General features: G+C 28.5%; 1 protein-coding gene and 1 long non-coding RNA gene across 5 annotated transcripts in view; both read left to right on the top strand.

The window, feature by feature from the left end:
• The window catches only part of LOC111685585, a 241827-nt gene that overhangs the window by 134724 nt on the left and 88354 nt on the right, over nt 1–18749 (top strand). The window lies entirely within an intron of this gene.
• LOC124419053 lies at nt 9900–17184 on the top strand. Its single transcript, XR_006940362.1, has 2 exons — nt 9900–9996; nt 12248–17184. It is a non-coding gene; the product is annotated as an uncharacterized LOC124419053 (long non-coding RNA).

Below are 18749 nucleotides of genomic sequence, written 5' to 3' on the forward strand. Positions count from 1 at the left end.
AGTTCAGTTCTAGTTCAGTTCTAGTTCAGTTCTAGTTCAGTTCTAGTTCAGTTCTAGTTCAGTTCTAGTTCAGTTCTAGTTCAGTTCTACTTCAGTTCTAGTTCAGGTTTAGTTTAATTCTAGTTCAGTTTTAGTTCAGTTCTAGTTCAGTTCTAGTTCAGTTCTAGTTCAGTTCAGTTCTAGTTCAGTTCTAGTTCAAATTAGTTCAGTTCTAGTTTAGTTCTAGTTCAGTTCAGTTCTAGTTCAGTTCTAGTTCAGTTCTAGTTCAGTTCTAGTTCAGTTCTAGTTCAGTTCTAGTTCAGTTCTAGTTCAGTTCTAGTTCAGTTCTAGTTCAGTTCTAGTTCAGTTCTAGTTCAGTTCTAGTTCAGTTCTAGTTCAGTTCTAGTTCAGTTCTAGTTCAGTTCTAGTTCAGTTCTAGTTCAGTTCTAGTTCAGTTCTAGTTCAGTTCTAGTTCAGTTCTAGTTCAGTTCTAGTTCAGTTCTAGTTCAGTTCTAGTTCAGTTCTAGTTCAGTTCTAGCTAAGTTCTAGTTCATTTCTAATTCACTTCTAGTTCACTTCTAGGTAGGTTATAGTTCAGATCTAGATTAGATGGAGTTTATGTCTAGTTGAGTTCTAGTCTTAATAAAAAATCGCCTTCCTTTAAATCCCTGAAACGTTCACCATTCAGTCATATAAATATTTTTCATTCATTTGAACCATGTATCGACCAAGAAAAAGTAGTTACTCTGCTGATATATTTTTCGAAAGATTTTTTTTCCACTTGAATTTACCGTTCAGTCTTTCACTCAACGCCATGTAACTTAAATTTATTTTAGTAGAGCAGCAGTTTTGTTTAGTCTTTGTCGTCGTTTTTTTTTTTACATTTTTTTTTTAAATAAAGGAATCATAACGGTTTGTCAACGAAAATGTTCTATACATTTTGGTTTAACTTTTACAAAACAGGATTATGAATGTGGTTATGAAAAGTATCTTACAGTTTATTTTTGTATTTTTTGGGGAATATGTATTTGAAAAGTATTTTTTTTTTTTTTGTTATTTTTTAAAACTTAAACGTTATTAAAGATTAGTTGTTTTGAAATGTGTTTAATGTTTTGCAGCAAGGGAGGGTGAATTTAAAAGGACTTTAAGAGGTTGTTGAAGTATTAAAAGCTAAGAAAACATGTAAATCGAATTTGTTCAAGGTGTCTGCTGTTAAAATGATTTTATGTCACAGCAATAGTGTGGGTTTTCTCAGTCTCAATGTTTTGTGTGGTAAGTTGAAGGATTTTTTTGTTTAAGGTTGTTTGAGTTTAAGTGTTGTTTTTTTCTTCTGTTTCATTTTTATTATTTTCTACGAGGACAACAATAACAGCAGCAATAACAAATTGTTGTTGTTTGCATAACACAATTTAATCGGTTTTGAAGGTTTTCACCATTGTGCAATTGACGTCATTGTTAAATTTGAAACTTTCTTAGATGAGTTTGGTTTTCGGTTGGTGGCAATACAAAGTTAAATGCGTCAGAAGAGTGAAGTTTATTCATGGAAAAATATTAATATTAAAAATTTATATCATATGCAGATAAATGTCAAGTCATGAAAGGGTAAAGTAATAAAAAAAATAAATTGGTTTTCAATATAATGGATGTTATTTTGTATAATAAATATTTTAAGAAAATTTAAAAAAAGTACTTTATATATAGTACTTTTTTGTTAAATGTTGAGTTTGGGGGAAATTTGTATTTTTTAAATTTACTATTTAAAAAAAAAGTCCTTTGTTATTTTTACATAAAAAACTTTTTTATTTGATTGAAAACATTTTTAAAAAAGTAGTAAAATGCTACTATTTTAATTCACATAATTTTTAAGAAACAAACTTCTTTTTGTAATTATAAACTTATATTTCAAAAGTTTCTGTAATTTTAATTTTAATAATTTTTGAAAAAAGTAAAATACATACTACTTTTTCAAAAAGTAGTAAACTATTACTATTTCAAAAAATTGTTTTTTTTAAGAAAATGTTAAGAAAATTCATTTTAAATTAATATTTCAATAACTCTTGTTTTCAAAAAACTTGTTCCACATTTATTCTTCACATATTAAGTATTTCAAAAACTATTGTAAATATGTACTTCAATACAATTCCCTCTTCGAATCTCAATCAATCTCTAATGATGTATAATTTCAAAAATATTTTCATGAAAATTACAACATAAAAAAAACTCTTGCCAATAAATAAGAAAACAACCATAAATACATATGAGAGTCAATTAAAATGTAATTTGTTGGGGAAAACTTTAAAATGTACAGACGGACAGACAGACAGACACTCATATAGTCATATTATAAACTCTTAAAACACTTACGAATAAAACTAAGAAAAGGCATTCAAAGTGTTTTAACTGGCTGTTGTCAGAATGATGGAGTGACAAGATAAATTTACTCAAGAATTTCACATCAGACGTTGTGGCAAATAAACGCAAAAGGTGTGATAATTTAACATTAAGCTGGTAAAATCCGTCATAAAATTTTATATACAAACATACTTTTACATGATTATTTAACGTCATCTATAAGCAATTTATTCGTTCATTCATTCATTAATTCGTAAGAACTTATATATTTACGTTTTTGTTGGATTTTATTTGTCTGTCTGTCTGTCTGTTGGTGTATTTAAGCATCCGGCTGTTATAATGTGTTACACTTAACTGACAGACAGACAGACACCTTGTAGATGAAATAATTTGTATGTTTACAATCACAGTTAATTTATTTAAGATTTCGTACTTATATATATTACATATATATGTGTTAAATAATTTTTTGTGTTTTATTTAGTGATGACATTTGATTAAACAGCTTAAAGAGTTTATTAAAGTCTTATTGATGTAAAAAAATATAGAGGGGGGAAATGGAATACAAATTTGTGAAAAGAAAACTGTTGATATTTAAGAAGTAAAATATTAGTGATTTTTATTCTCTAATAAAGTACTATTTAAGGAAATTTCTATACCCTACACCACCACATGGTATTATATTATACATACGTTTGTGCTGATGTTTGTAATACACAAAAATATTGGTCCTACACCCACCTTAAAGTATTCCGATCGACACAGAATTAGAGTTCTATAGTTGAAACGAAAAGTCGACTTTTCGACTTTTTTCATTTAGTTAAAAGTCGACTTTAAGACTTTTTTCATTTTATGAAAAGTCGATTTTTTGATTTTTTTCGAGTTTTTCCGACTAGTTAAGAGATTTTGACTTTTTTAATATTTTCGACTTTTTTTGACTTGTTGCTTCATTTTCGAGTTTTCGACTTTTTTCGACTTTATTCGACTTATCGACCTTTTTCGACTTTCAGACTTTTCGACTGATGTTTGTAATACACAAAAATATTGGTCCTACACCCACATTAAAGTATTCCGATCGACTTTTGCGACTTTTTGCATTTTATGTAAAGTCAACTATTTTTTTTACTTTTTTCAAGTTTTTCCGACTATTGAAGAGATTTTGACTTTCTTTCCACTTTTTTAAATTTTCGACTAGTTTTGGCTTGTTACGTCAATTTTCGAGTTTTCGACTTTTTCGATTTTTTTCGACTTTTTACTACTTTTCGACTTTCTTCGACTTTATTCGACTTATCGACCTTTTAAGACTTATAGACTTTCAGACTTTTCGACTTTTATTAACAAAGTCGACTTTTTTCACAGACCATAAACTCGACTATGAAAAAAAAAAATAGTCGACTATGACTTTTCAACTTTTTTCAACAAAAAGTCGATTATTCGATTATTCGAAAGTCGAACCCTACACAGAATGACTTTCTGAATCGATTAAGCCATGTCCGTCTGTCTGTCCAGTTGGCTGTCCATGTAAACCTTAAGCGCAAGACATAGGTCGCATTTTTTAAGATATTTTGATGAAATTTATCCCCCATACAACCCTACCCCCAAAAAAGGGCTTTTGAGTTAATAATTATGTAAAATATTGTAGTATCTCTACAAAAAGTCGGCAAAACATAGTACTATATACGTCTTGATAATACTGCCGATTTTCGTAATTATCGGCCTTTATTTGATGCTAGGCCCCGTACAATGTCTCCTTCAGAAAAGGACTTAAAGGTCAATAATTCACTTATAAACACAAGTATCACGATGAAATCCAGCATTCATTCCTCAAATGTAAACGAAAAGCTAAGCATCAAAATTTGTAAAAGTAGGTCCATATTTACCTTTGCCTCAGTAGAAAATCTCTTTTTTCAACGAAATGTTAAAATATTTCGGAATTGAGGTAAACAACTTAAATGTTCTATTATATTTTAAAAATAATCCACATTTTTAACATACTCAATGGTGTAGGCTGCCATATATACTTTCCTACTTGCTTTTAAAAAAACATATAATCCTCTTTTTTGAACCCTTTTATAATTTTTTAAAAATGGAGAAATATACTACTATATAAAAAAAATGTTTAAATGAAAATTTTACTTTAAAACATTTTGTGACTACAATTTTTAAAATTTAACTTTTTTTTAAAAAAAATCTACTTTAAAACTTATTAATTTCTATTTTGAGTATTGTTACCACGTTTTATAAAAAGTATTAAAATACTACTTTTTTAAAAAATTACTTTTAATTTTTTTCAATTTAATTTTAAAATTTTTAAAAAAGTAGTAGAACAATACTATTTCAAAAAATTAAGATCAGAACATTGGTAGGCGACTTATGTATATCGGTGACCTCAATCATGGTTCGCTTATAGGATTTGAATATTTCGTCTTTGTAAATTCGGGGGAAAAAGCTGTCAGTACCTCCAGTTTGTTGGGAATATGAAAAAATCTCTAATGATTCCTTACACATTTAAAGAAACCCAGAAAAAAGTTTACTTACCCGGTAAGCAGGCACATAAGCAATGCGGAACTACATACTTTTAGGGTGAATAACTAATTATTTTTGTTCGACAAGGTTAAAAAAATAACTGGTTACAAATGTGTTTACCCTACCTTCCCGGGATTAAACCTGGTTCTACAGTTTTTTTTTGTATTTATTAGTCTTTCCGCTTACTCAATGCTCCATTAACAAAAAGTGATGTCAACTATGATTCGAACCACAAAAGTTGGATATATGCTTTAGATAGTTGGATTGATTCTCTAGATAATTAGCTATAAATCCCATTAAAAAACAATTAACCACTCATTACCAGGTAATGTATTAAATAACTATATTATCTATAACTATTCTTTTTATAAAATTTGAATTTTTTTTTGCTGGGAAGTAATGACTAAGTTCATGTTGAAGTTGTTTGTAATTTTGGTTCACCGAATACGTCTCTATATAGATGCTGTTGCTGAACAGAAACAGAGTGAATAGAGTATTTCTGGATTGTTGTCGAGAATTGCTTTAGGTAGTATACACTTTCGTCTTTCTTCTTGCTTGTTTGTTGGCGTTTCTTTTAAGACTTCCTTAGAGGGTGATTTTTCGAAAAATCTGTCTTCGGAATGTCCTTGTTATACTTACCCGCACTATTTTGCTAAGATATTCCTTCAAGTGAGGTTTTACTTAACTTTGGTTTGATTTAAGCTTATAGATCTTCGAAAAAGCGGATCCTTTTTAACAATGAATCCTATATTCCCCCCAAAAAAAAAGAACTTCCAAAAAAATGAAAAATTTACTCTATGGAAGTACTGAAATCACCTGAAGAAGTGATTTATTTTATTCCAAATTTACTACATCTGAAGTCATTCTAAGAAAGTAATTTTTATTGGTTTCATTTAAATTTACAAAAAAATATATATTCTATTAAAAAAATGGATTATATTCGCTTCTTTGGAAGTCATTAAGCATCACTTCCATAGAAGGTAAACAAATTTACTTATTGCAACTTTTGAAGTGGTGATAAATGTCATTCTTTTGGAAGACCTTCACAGCATTTCAGAGTGTACAGGCGTTCAACGTTTACCTATTTTTTCTATAAAGCTTATTTTTGGGATCAGATATGCTATCACTCACCTTCTTCACCATTCGCTTTAATTCATTCCTGATGAACTGATTGTCTATCACTTCCCTCTATTCCCTAGCAGATTATAGTATAATCTTTCCTGTAAATTAATAATAAATTAATGAGACAGTCTGTTAGAAAATAAAAATAATTATATTTGTTTATAAATTAAAAGCACTTGAAATCTATTACACACTTGTTGTTATTTTATTACAACAATACAATAATTGTCATCGTCTACAAACATTACTCGAGTTATTATTATTTATTTACAAAACTAAAACCTAAATAAATAATGATTAAATTATTATTAACTTGTTATATGACCAGCAATAAAACAATAACAACAGCAACAACAGCAACAACAAACAACACTAGTAATCAATATTTGTCAACATCGTCTGTAACTACATTACCATTAAGTTGTTCAGGTTAAATTTCTTAGAATTTTTACCCCTCTTTCTTTTAGAATTATTTACCATTAAATTAGTTTTTAGTTGTTGCCACTTAAAGTGTCGTCGTCGTCGTTGTTGTTCAATTTTCTATAATTTAATCAAATCAAATAGTAATCGAAATATATGAAAAAAAAGAAAAGAAATTTGCTGACAACGCATAATAATTTATGACACTTTGGCCTAAAACACAAAATAATACAACAAATTTTCAATTGACAGTTGCTGGTATTAGTTTGTTATTAAAAAATTTCAACAATAGAAATAAAATAAAGAAACAAAAAACCGATTGTCTTTAGCCAACCAACCCAGTTGATAAGATTAGAAAATCGGCGGAACAAATAAAAAAAAAAATTGAAAACAAAAGAAAAATAGTAAATATTTTGAACCGATAATTTATGATGTAATAAAATTTAAATGGGGATTTTCTATTATTTAAAAAAAAAAAAATAAAATAAATAAATAAATTTTATTAGTAACGATGTTGATGAGATTGAAATGACATGATTAAATACTTTTTTTTAAGGGAGCCAACAAAGGTAGTAAGTTAAGCCTATAAAATGTGAAAACTGAGAAGGTGTGAAAGTATAACAAGTGAAAAACATGTTGGGTTATAAAGTTACAAGTCTTTAAAATAAATTTAAGAAAACTCAGAAAATTTATAGATTTTTAATCACTTGATAAACATCTGGTTTAAAAAGTTCAAAGGTTGAAACTCGGAAAACGTCGATTCAAAAAAGAGAAGAGAAAATTGCTATCGTGAACATGTTGTGAACAATTCATTCACAGTAGTCGATTTTGTATGCAACAGCTTTTCAATGTTTACAAAATTCAACCAAAAAATTTCACAACAGGAGAATTTTTCACGACAAAAAATAAATAATGAAAGAAACAAGTGAAAAAGGAAACATATTTCACGTTAAATCTTGATTGGTGATAGGGGTGTATAAGTTTAGTCCTTTTTAATGCAGACATTGACAATTTTTATATATTTGTAATATAGAACTATGTTGCATATCATGTACTCCAAAAATGTTAGGAAGGGAGTAGTTTTAAGATTAGTCTGAAGAATTCATGGATGAATTACGTGGTCCTCGCCAACACAACGTTTAATAGAAAAGGTTTTTTTATATATTTGATGATAAGTTTGGGATCAATTCTAGTTCTTTCAGGAGTAACCTTTACATGTGTGTGTGTGTGTGTGTGTGTGTGTGCGAAGTTTTAAAAATTTTTGAAGAGAAATGCTTTTATTTTTATTTCAATGAACGAAAAAAACTTACTTGGATGTTGTCATGACTATCTTGTCGAATTAGTTCATAGGTTAAGTCGATTACGAGGGTTGCTTGCTAGTTAGAGTATTCACTCAGAGGCTTTGTGAACCATTCTGATAACCCTGATTTCGTTGACTGCGGTCCCGGGGAGACCAGCCAGTATTTCGTACTACGTATCTCTGAAAATGTCTAGATTGTAGATAAAAGAGCTTCATACAAAGGCGGGAGAGTCATATATATGGATTTGTACCGATTCCACTTCATTCTCATCCATACAACTCATGCAATAGCTATAACCGGGGCACCTCATACCTTGCGACAAACATGTTGAATCAATGTCCAGTGAATTTAACTGTGAGGAATTCAATTGAGTTTTTACTAAAAGGCAAGAGAGTCCTAGTCATATCATCTGCCATGCTGGACTACAGCAGTCTAGATATTCCACAAGTGGTGATATTTCATCAACTGAGATTCGATTCCAATCGAGTTCTTACTAAAATTCAAGAGAGTCCTGGTCATATCCTCTGCCATGCTGGACTAGAGCAGTCTAGATATTCCACAAGTGGCGATATTTGAGATTCCTGAGATTCGAATCGTTTAAAGCACAGCCATCTATTAACTTTGACGGTTCCCTTTGGTAAGGGACGGTTCCCTTTGGTACCTCAAATTTTACCCGTAAGGACAAGAGAATCCTAGTGATATCCTCCGTCCGTGTGGACTAGAGCAGTATCGATATTCTATGGGAGATGATATTTGTCCACCTGTGTTCAGTCTAACCTAAAGCCCAATAATCACAGGGGACTGTTCCCCTTACGATAGATTTATTTCTAGGCGCTACTAATGAACGCGCCACCACAGGGTTGTGTTAGTTGGTTGCGCGTTAGTTAATCAGTTAGTTAGTTAGTTAGTTAGTTAGTTAGTCAGCTAGTTAGTTAGTTTATAAAATAAACATTTATTTCTTTTTAAAGAAAAACGCTTCACTTCACTTGGAAATCTTTCGGAAAAAAATCGCCACAATTACATTTTGCCCAGAAAATTGCGACGTTATTTTTAATATTTTTCTTTCTGTAGTAAAAACAACACAATTTTACAAACACAAAAAAAAAACAGAGAGGAAAAAATAGAGTTCACTTTAAACAAGACGCAAAAAGCTAAATCCAACTACTAACTTTACTTAAATCCGAATACAACATTTTAAAATACTCAACACTTATTCGTGCTACTCGTTAGTGATGACAATAAAACATTCACCACTAACTTATGCTCTTCACTAAACTACTCATAAAATACGAAAGAAATCGTTAACACCAATCGTTCACCAATCAAAAACATTTCTTAACATCGTCATCAATCGTTCATCCACGAAAACATTAAACATAACAAACGAAGTTAAACATCGTATACTGTTTGTATAAACATCGTGTGATTATAATAAATTTCTTTATTTCTCAGAGTTTCGAGCAGAGTTATGCTCAATTTCGTTGTTTTTCATCTCTATTTTAACAGTTTGTTTTGTTTACACTCTCATGTTATTTTTATAATATGCTCTCTTGTCTCTTTTACTCACTTCTTTCCCTTTATTTATATCATTTTAATTACACAAAACTTTGCAAAAAATTTTTTATATATATTTATTTTTTCCTATATTATTGACATTTTCTTATGTTTGTTGTTTTATTCTATATATATATATATATATTACACATGATTCTCCCCTGTAGTTTTGTTGTTTATTATTTTTTTTTTATTTATTTCATCTACTGTTCGTTCAGTACATTTTTGAGTAATATTTAGTGTTGTTGTTGTTTTTGTTTTTTCAGTGGATATTTTTTTATAATTTTAATATTTTTATTTTGTTTTTTTCTGTTAGTGGCGCTTCAAGTGTTTGGTTGTTACCATTCATTGTGTTTCCATTGGAAGTGTGTAGTTTCGTGGGTATTATTCCATAAACAAATTTTCAATTTGTTGTTTATTTTTATTTTTTTTTTTTGTTACAAATTTCTTTCATTCAGTTTTTAGTTGAGTTTTTTTTGCGTAGCACGTTTATGTGAAGTTTGTGTTTATTGAATAAAATTTACTAAAAAAACATAAAAGAAAAGATTTGTTTTTAAGTTTTATCTGTAAAAATTTACAAAATAATTAATTTTATTTTGCCAAAAGTGGTGTGTTTTTTGTTAAAAAAGAAAAATTGCTAATTATTTTAATTATTTTAAAATTTGTGTTTAAAAAATTAATGTTTTCCAAATGGTCAGAGAAAAGCAACAGCCGCGTCGTGCTAGTGTTGACACCAAAGATGGTAAGTTTTTTTTATATTATTATTATTTTGCTGTTTTTTTTTTTTGCATACACGTGTTGGAAATATTAATTTATTTTGCTAAATGTTCTAAAATTTATATTGTTTTGTATTTACATAACCTAAAAATCACGCCATAAATTATTTAGTTTAAATATAGAACGCAAGCATCTTTAAGGAATTAATTGGTTTAAGTTGTTTAACGGTATGGAAAAATATCACTTTTTGTACCAAAAAAATTCTACAAAATTGAAGTTTGTACTTATGTTTATTAAAAAATCTAATTATTATTTTTTTTAATTTGAACTAGCATTCTATAGTTGAAACGAAAAGTCGACTTTTCGACTTTTTTAATTTTATGAAAAGTCGATTTTTCTACTTTTTTTATTTATCTAAAAGTCGTCTTTAAGTATTTTATAAATAGTCGACTTTTCAAGTTTTTCCGACTTATTTCGACTTTTTCCGATTTTTTGAATTTTTGATTTGATGCTTTTTCAAGCATCTTCGACTTTTTTCGATTTTTTCACTTTCCGACTTTTATTTACAAAGTCGACTTTTTTCATAGACGATTAAAAGTCGATTGTTCGATTATTCGCAAGTCGATTTATAAAACATTAATTTGAACTATTATAACTTTGCGTTACAAAATTTCTGATAACATAAAAAGCTCCTTCTTTTAAATTGCTGCGAAAAGTACTTTTTTGCAAGAGAACGTTTAAAACGTGACCTAAAAAAAGTACTTTTACATACAATTTGAATTGCGATAGAAAGTACTTTTATAGTCCTTGAATTTGTAAGATGTGGTAAAAAGTACTTTTTAAACAGTAAAAAAAGTACTGAATCTACTTCATCTTAATATATTTTACAAAGTTGTGAAATAATTTTAAAAAGTTATAGTCATCAATATGGACTCAGGTTGATTTCATGAAAATCATTTTCATTTCATTGAAATATACAAATTAGTCAGTTTATCTTTGCTAAATTCTTTAATATAGAGAGACACTACCCTGAATTTATAAAAAAAAATATTAGTCATGTTTTCGAGGTATTAAGAATAGACAATAGATATGACATTAGTTACGTAATATCTAAGGTATTTTTAAATTCTAAATACTACGTCAGTCACAACAAAATAAGATGAAGGGAATCAAACGTAGAGCATGCAGAAAGAACAATGAAACTCTTTAACACTTTCCTTGTCATTGACAGGATTTTATCAAAATTACAATCCAATATCTTACAAGGTTACTCTGTAACTCGATTCGAATGAAAACATATGTTTAATACATTGTGTTTCGAAAACTTTATCTTTCGAATCGAAATAATAATCAGTGAAGTCTAAGGGAAATCAAATTGTCTTTCACTAGCATTATACAGAATAGTTATACACAGAAAGAAAAATCACATTATTTAACTAAATATGAAAATCTATTTCTGTAGTATCTCACTCACTGAAAACATTTGTTTAAACCCTTTCATAATTAATTCAATCATATTTCTAACTGAATTCAAAAATTACATGCATTCTAACTTGTAATTCTCATTTCGTTAAGAATATTTGTGCAATAAATCAATATAAAATTCTGTTTTTGTAATTTTGACTGAATCGTTTTAAATTCTAAAATCAAGTACGAATTGAGTTCAAATCATGCCTATTTTGGGATTTCATTTCAAATCAAATTAACTATATATTTGAATCCAAAATATCCCTAAATAAGTAAATAAGATCACTATGAGTCCAAAAAAATTAAATGATATTCTTCGCACTTGATTGAAGTATTTTAAACTTTGTATCAGAAAAACCATACTTTTAGTACCTCTGAAAACGTTTTGAGTATGAAGAATTTTATTCTTTTTTGTGTGTAGACTTTATATAGTGATCCTGTACGATCAGATTGCCCTTATAAAGTGAGATCTGAGTTTTAAAGTTGTTCTATTGAAGTATACTGAAAATAGCAAAAATATTACATAGATCTTGGAGTAGGATCAGAGTTAGGTCTGCCTCCTATGGATATTTGGTATAATGTTTAGCTCAAACATAAGTGTCTTAAAGTTTCCGTAAAATGTCTGTCTCTAGTATGCGATCGCACTCGCCGGATATTGTGTAAAGAAGATCTTCTTTGTCTTTACCCGATATTGACAATTTTGTAATCTACACTATCTAATTTAACCAATCTAAAAAACTATCTATTATAACTAATTAATTGAACTAGATATAATTTCTAATCTATTTTTACCTCTTCTCTCTTTTCAGGTATGTACAAGCAATCTATTTTTACTATTTTACATGACTTTACAAAATTAGTTGGTAAGTTTTAAAAACAATTTAAAATGAAGGTTTTCAAAAAAAAAAAAAAAAAAACTCCAAATGTTTTCCAAAACGAAAATGTTAATAAAAATTTAAATTTACAATTTATTTTCATATATTTTGATAAAAGATATTCCAAGATCCTAAGGATCTGTTTTAAAAAATGACTGTAGAGTTGATCTTGTAAAAGTGTGTTAAAATCTGCTTAGATTAGGAACATTCTCAAATGTTAACTGAAAACTTTGTAAAAGCATATTGCAGGTCTTTTGTTATGAAATTTTATATCGATATTAGGCCCCCAATTTTTATCCTTTCAGTCGTTGTTTAGGTTGATTTTTCGGATTATTTTAATTCATAGTTTTAGCTTGATCGAAATTAGTTTAGTTCGATCAATTATTTAAAGATTATAATTGAAAGGGATTTTATATTTGATGGTTGTGTAGATTAAATACATTCTGCGATCTTTTGAGAAAATCATATTGATCGTGCAATTCTAAAACTTCAATTTCGTCACATTAGAAACTGTCGAATAATTTCTATAAAGTAAGGTTAGAAATGGCTATACAGTTTTGAACTTTCCGGATTAAGTCACAAACTACATAAATTTATTTGATAATTTTGTTATGCAGTAACAAGCTTTTCTCATTAAATTGTTAACTTAAAAAGCACGTGCAATTGAGTTGAGTTATTTCAGTTATAAGTTTTTTGTTAAACAAATTTGCATTATTAATGAGCATCAACGAAAACTGAAATTTGCCGCAAATCGAATGTTGCGATCGCATCGATTATTAGCAAAAATATTGTACATATGTAAACAATCTGAACGATAAACGTTCATTGTATTGGGAAAACCTAAGATCATGGGAACACATTCGGGCTGATAACTCAAATAGTAAAAGACAATAAGCGCAAAAATTAATACGAAAACATCGTCCTGGGTACCGTGAAAGTGAAAAGAACGTTGTTCGAAAATCATAAAAATAACACTTAAATATTGAGATCAATATGAAATCTCTAACCAAAATGAAATACTTTCAAATCAAAATGTAACCCAACTCAAAAAAACTATTTTGAAGAAATTTACAAGAATTCATTGGACTGCTTACTACCAGGAGTAAAGCTTTTTTTTTTAGGTCCCTTTATAATGTCTGTAAAGAATCGAGAGAAGGAGCAAGAAGGGAGAAATAGTAAGAATAGAAGAATCGGGGGTCTATTAAGAGCCGAGCAATTACACACATAATGAGTAATTGTCTCCTTCTCCTCTTTGATTTGACAGGTCATACAGAAGTCACTGTATGAAATACCAATGCGACTTGAATGATTTCCAAACTTGGAATGTCTAGTAAGAACTGATAACAGAGCACTCAAAAGAGATCCGCTAAGCCCCTAATATATAATATGTTCTATAAGGATCCATATTAGGTCATAGCAATTGAGCATGTATGCTGCTGAGACCTGATTTAAAACAAGAGTTGTGTATTTGTTTCTTAAAAGCCGCTAATGGTGACGCCACAGAACTGGTTTATATTCAGTACGGCCAACCTTGTATTAGCATTTGGTAAGATATCAGATATCAGAAATAGCTTTCTGAACTGTTTTTTTTTACTAAGACCTATAGGTGAAAAGTTACAGACATAAAACCCTCTATGTCCAAAAATGTCCAACTTTGACCCCTTCTGACTCCCGCAGTTCTTGAACGATAAAGCTGAAAATGTGTGTTCAACCTACTATCCTTTAGTACTTATCTTGGTGCAAATTTCAGAATCGGACATCAATTTTTAAAATTGGTTCACTTGACACGAAATTCCCCATATCTTTAACTCTTTAGCAGATCCTCACAATCACTTTGATCTTTTTATAAATATTTGAAACATTTTCTAATTGGTCTTATCTCATTGAAAACTTCTTAATTTTTCTAATTACATTAAGTTGTGTAAATGATTTCATCTTCATTTAATTTGAATTTAATAAAATTGTGAAATTTTTAAATTAGAAAAAAAAATAGTTTTGCATTTTAGCAGCAACAATATAATGACAGACAGAAAGATAAACAATTCAATTACAATGTATTATTGATATCATACTTCTTGTTTGTAGTTGGAAATTTTTCTAGAATTGTCGCACATCGACTTTTCTAACAAAATAAACAGAGAAAAATGCAAATGAACACACTCACTTAAACATACAATCATCGAGATATATAAATATAGTTAAACAATTTTTAAAATAATTTTTACATGTCAAGTTATTGAGCCAAAAGCTCTGGATTAGAAATTAAATGAACTTAATGTTATAGAATTTTAGGCGCTTTCGTGACTTTATTAGAGAGTAAAACAGGAGGTCGGAGATAGAGAGATCGTTTTAGAATCTTATAAGCAACAAGAATATTTACATATATTTTTGTGATTCTTTGATCAATATTTTGAAAGTTCGCGGATTACTCTTTCACATAATACCCTACACCATCTGTGTTACCATCAGAGGAAGACGTCTAGTATAGTTAGTTAATTTCAAAGGATGTAAGTTATATAAAATCCCATGAAATGCACCTGGCAATCCGTGAGGCCTATTGTGCTCTACTTTACTAATGTCTCTGGTGATCTGTATTCATTAATAGACTAATCCTTATAGAATTTGGAAGAATTCTTTAAACACATATACCGGTGGAATTGCTAATTCGAAAAAATGCTTCTGGGTCGCATTCATTATATTAGAGTAGGGTATAATTATAACAATTCCTTGTTGTTGTTGCTGTTTCTTCAAATAAGCGAGAAGTTAAGATAAAAACAAACAAACATAAACTAAATAGCAAAAAAAATTATAAAAGCAGACACTTTGCAAAAAATATATGGAAAACAAAACAAGAAAATAACAATAAAAATTTATAACGTAGATATTAAACAGTGGTGGATAAAATATAAGAACACTAATATAGATTGTTTTGGAAAACTAGTGATGTTGTCATTACTTATAGAACCCCTTATCTCGAATGTTGTTGTTTAAAGTTATTTGCAAATTTATTCTTTGGCAACAATTAGCGACTTAGCGATTAGAGCAAGACATGTTAATACTCGCATGGAATACACAATGCTATGTCTGGTTGGCAGAGATACAAGGCGAAACGGCTCACATCGGTTTGCAAACAGCGCCACCCCCGACTTCTTTTAGCTAAAAAGCTAAGCCGGCTTAAACGTAACCGCTGATAAAGATTGGAATTGCACATGCATTTCGGAAAAAAATTTCACCGACAATTTAGCTGCCGCCGATAACAACAGATACTCCACAGAGGAGTGACTGTGGGGTATCTGTTGTTACCGGCTGTTGGAAATGAGTTGGTGATAAATAACAGTTGCCGACTCAACAGAGGTCATCCCATCTGCATGGTTATAAATGGAATTGATTTCTTTGAATTTCGGAAGCTAAACAATGGGGCGACAATGGTCAAGGATTGGATAGCTCAAGTACTTGAGCAAAATGCACGTATAGTGGAACGGAAATTCCATATGCTGAAGTTGCCTTCGGCATGTAAGAAGCACAATTGGGCGACACAGAAGCTCAGCTTAAAATAAGACCCACACGGCAGGTGTTCACTTAAAGCACTTCGATATATATTCATTAAGTCTGCACGTGCTCCCAAAGTAACCTGTTCAATAACCAGCCCAAGACAAAGTCCTAAAGTTTGGCCTACGGTCTACTGGTTTAGTGATACCAGCTTCTCAGGTTCAACCCTAGGTTATTCCGATAGATTTAAGCTCCTCTTTTCTCCCGGATTTCAATCACATCAAGATTCTTCAAGGAAATATGCCCCGAGGGGCCTGAGAAGTAGGGCTGACTATGACAATTTTTCCATCTTTCTAACATCATATCTTTGCTTCCTCTTTCCATCCGGATTCCAATTACACCAAGATGGGAATTCTTCAAGGGAATATGCCCTGAGGGGTCTGAGACAATTTTTCCATCATTCTAACAGTATATGGATTCTTTGCCAAAAAGAAATTCTAAATTAAAGTGTATCCCATAGAGAGCATTCTGCATCGAACGTTACAGATAGTAGTCGCACGGGACAGTGGGCTAATGCTCGGTTCAAACAAATCATTTTGACAAAGGGGAAAGTTCTTTAAAGCAACATGCCCCGAATGTCAAGGTAGCATACCTGCTACCTTGGCATTTTTCCAACTTCTTTACATTATATGCTCGCACTGGACAAGGACACATATTCTGATGTTTTCGGCCTATGCCCGCTTTAAACAAATCGGTTGCATCCGGTACATGTATGTAGGTTTCCTCTAATGGTCTTATCAGATATCAGCAACTTAACATGCAGTAGGGTATAAGAACTTAAGATTTTGTTTTATTTGACTAAGTACTATAATTTTCTCCACCACTGTCACTAAGTACAATTACGTATGAAAACAGCAATAAGCAAAAAAAAAATACAATTTTTATAAACAAAATAGGCAGAGGCAAACAACAAACACACCACTCCAAACGTATAACAACAACAGAAAAACACCTCACTAAACAAGTATTTTATTTTTTTGAGCAGACACAACAACAAAAATATTAAAACACGAAACCACACAGAGAGAGAGAGAGAGAGAAGAGATAATTTGTAACATTCGGGTCGAGTTAAGATAATACCGAAGGTATGAGAGGAAATTGAGAGCTATTTATTTCCTTAAAAGAGAGTTGTTACGTGCCAAGAGAATTCCTATAGAAAATTTCTTCTAAAATTTTCTTGGAATTATTTAGTATTGCTCTACCTGTCGTCACGTTAACAACAAACAATTTGATAGAGAAACACGTTGGAATGAAAAGAGAAAAATTTTTATTTGTTTTTTTCTTATTATTATAATTTCTTAAAAAGAAAATTGTATAGAAAATATTGAAAGAAGAAAAAAGAAAGCAGAGTAGAAAAACGAAAAAAAAAAAAACGCGGCTCTTAAAATAGCGAAAAAATAATATGAAATTAATTAAAGTTTAATTTGCGTTTTATTTTAAGCGGCAAACTTAAAATAACAAAACTATTATTGCAATTTTAATATAATTAAAAAGCATTTAGCAAACAAAATAATAAACAACAAAAAGCAATTAAATTGCCTTTTTTGGTGTTTGTGAAAAGTTTATAAAACGAAAATCAATCATACGTCTAGTATTAATAAAACAAAGTCTTTTATAAAAAGTTTAAAAAATTGTTGCAAAAAAAATTAACAAAATTTATTAAGAAAAATATTTTGAAAAAAGTTTTTTAAAATTTATTTAAAAATTTAAAATTTTTTAAAATTTAGTTGTGTTTTAATTTAAATTTGCATTTTTGTAAATTATTAAAAATTTGTGTAAAAAAGAGAAAATAAAGTGTATAAATTATTGTGTAAAACAACAATAACAACAACAAAAATTACTTGTTTTTTATTACAACAACAATATAAAAGAAAGGCAAACAATTGTAATACATTTGTTTTATTTTTTTGTTGCTGTGTTTTTTTTAATTTAAATTTTTTACGTTGGCGTTAATTGCCAATAATTTACAAAGTGTTTTTGCTGAAAAAAATTAAAATAAAAAATTATTTAAATTTAAAATAAAATTTATTTTACAACAAAATTTAAAAAAAAGTTCATAAAAATTTTTCATTTAAAACATAAATAAAAGTGCTAAAAAATTTAAATTTATTTAAAAAATTGTTTAAAATTAATTTTAAAAAATTAATATAAATTAAAAAAATAAGAATAAAATAAAATTTAAAAACATTAAAGAAATAATAAATAAAAATTAAAAAATAATAAAATTAATTAAAAATTTAATAAACATGAAATGAAAATTAAATAAAAATTAATAAAATTTGTTATAATAAAATACATAAAATTTATAAATAAATACATAAATTAATAAAAAATTAAAATTATTAAAATAAAAAAATAAAATTTATTAAAATTTAAAATCGTTAAAAGAAAATTGTAAATAATTTAAAAAATATAATTTAAAACCAGTGTTAAAGAAAATTAATAAAAAAATAATTAAGAATCCTTTAAAAAAGTGTTAAAAACAAATTCAAATAATTTTAAAACTCCCAAAAAAATATTAAAAAAATGTTTGTGTGTAAAAATAATTTAAAAAAATTATTTCAAAACTAAAAAAAAATCCTTTAAAAATTAAATATTTTTCTTAAAAAGAATATTTTATAAAAAACCAAAATTGTTTTCTCCAAAAAGTAAGATATTAAAAATTAACTCAAAAAAAATATAAATATTTTCTATAAAATAAAAAAGTTTGCTCTTGAAATTGTTTGTTTTAAACAAAACCTATTTTAAATTAATTTCTAACAAAAAATTTAAATAATTAATAAAAAATTACAGCTATACATTAGCTATTAATTAATAAAACTACTAATTAAAAAAAAATAATTTTTATAAAAAACAAAAGCCTTAGGCTTTCTATCTCTCCCCCTTT

Source organism: Lucilia cuprina, chromosome 3 (genome assembly GCF_022045245.1).
Source record: "Lucilia cuprina isolate Lc7/37 chromosome 3, ASM2204524v1, whole genome shotgun sequence".
Lineage (NCBI taxonomy): Eukaryota > Metazoa > Arthropoda > Insecta > Diptera > Calliphoridae > Lucilia > Lucilia cuprina.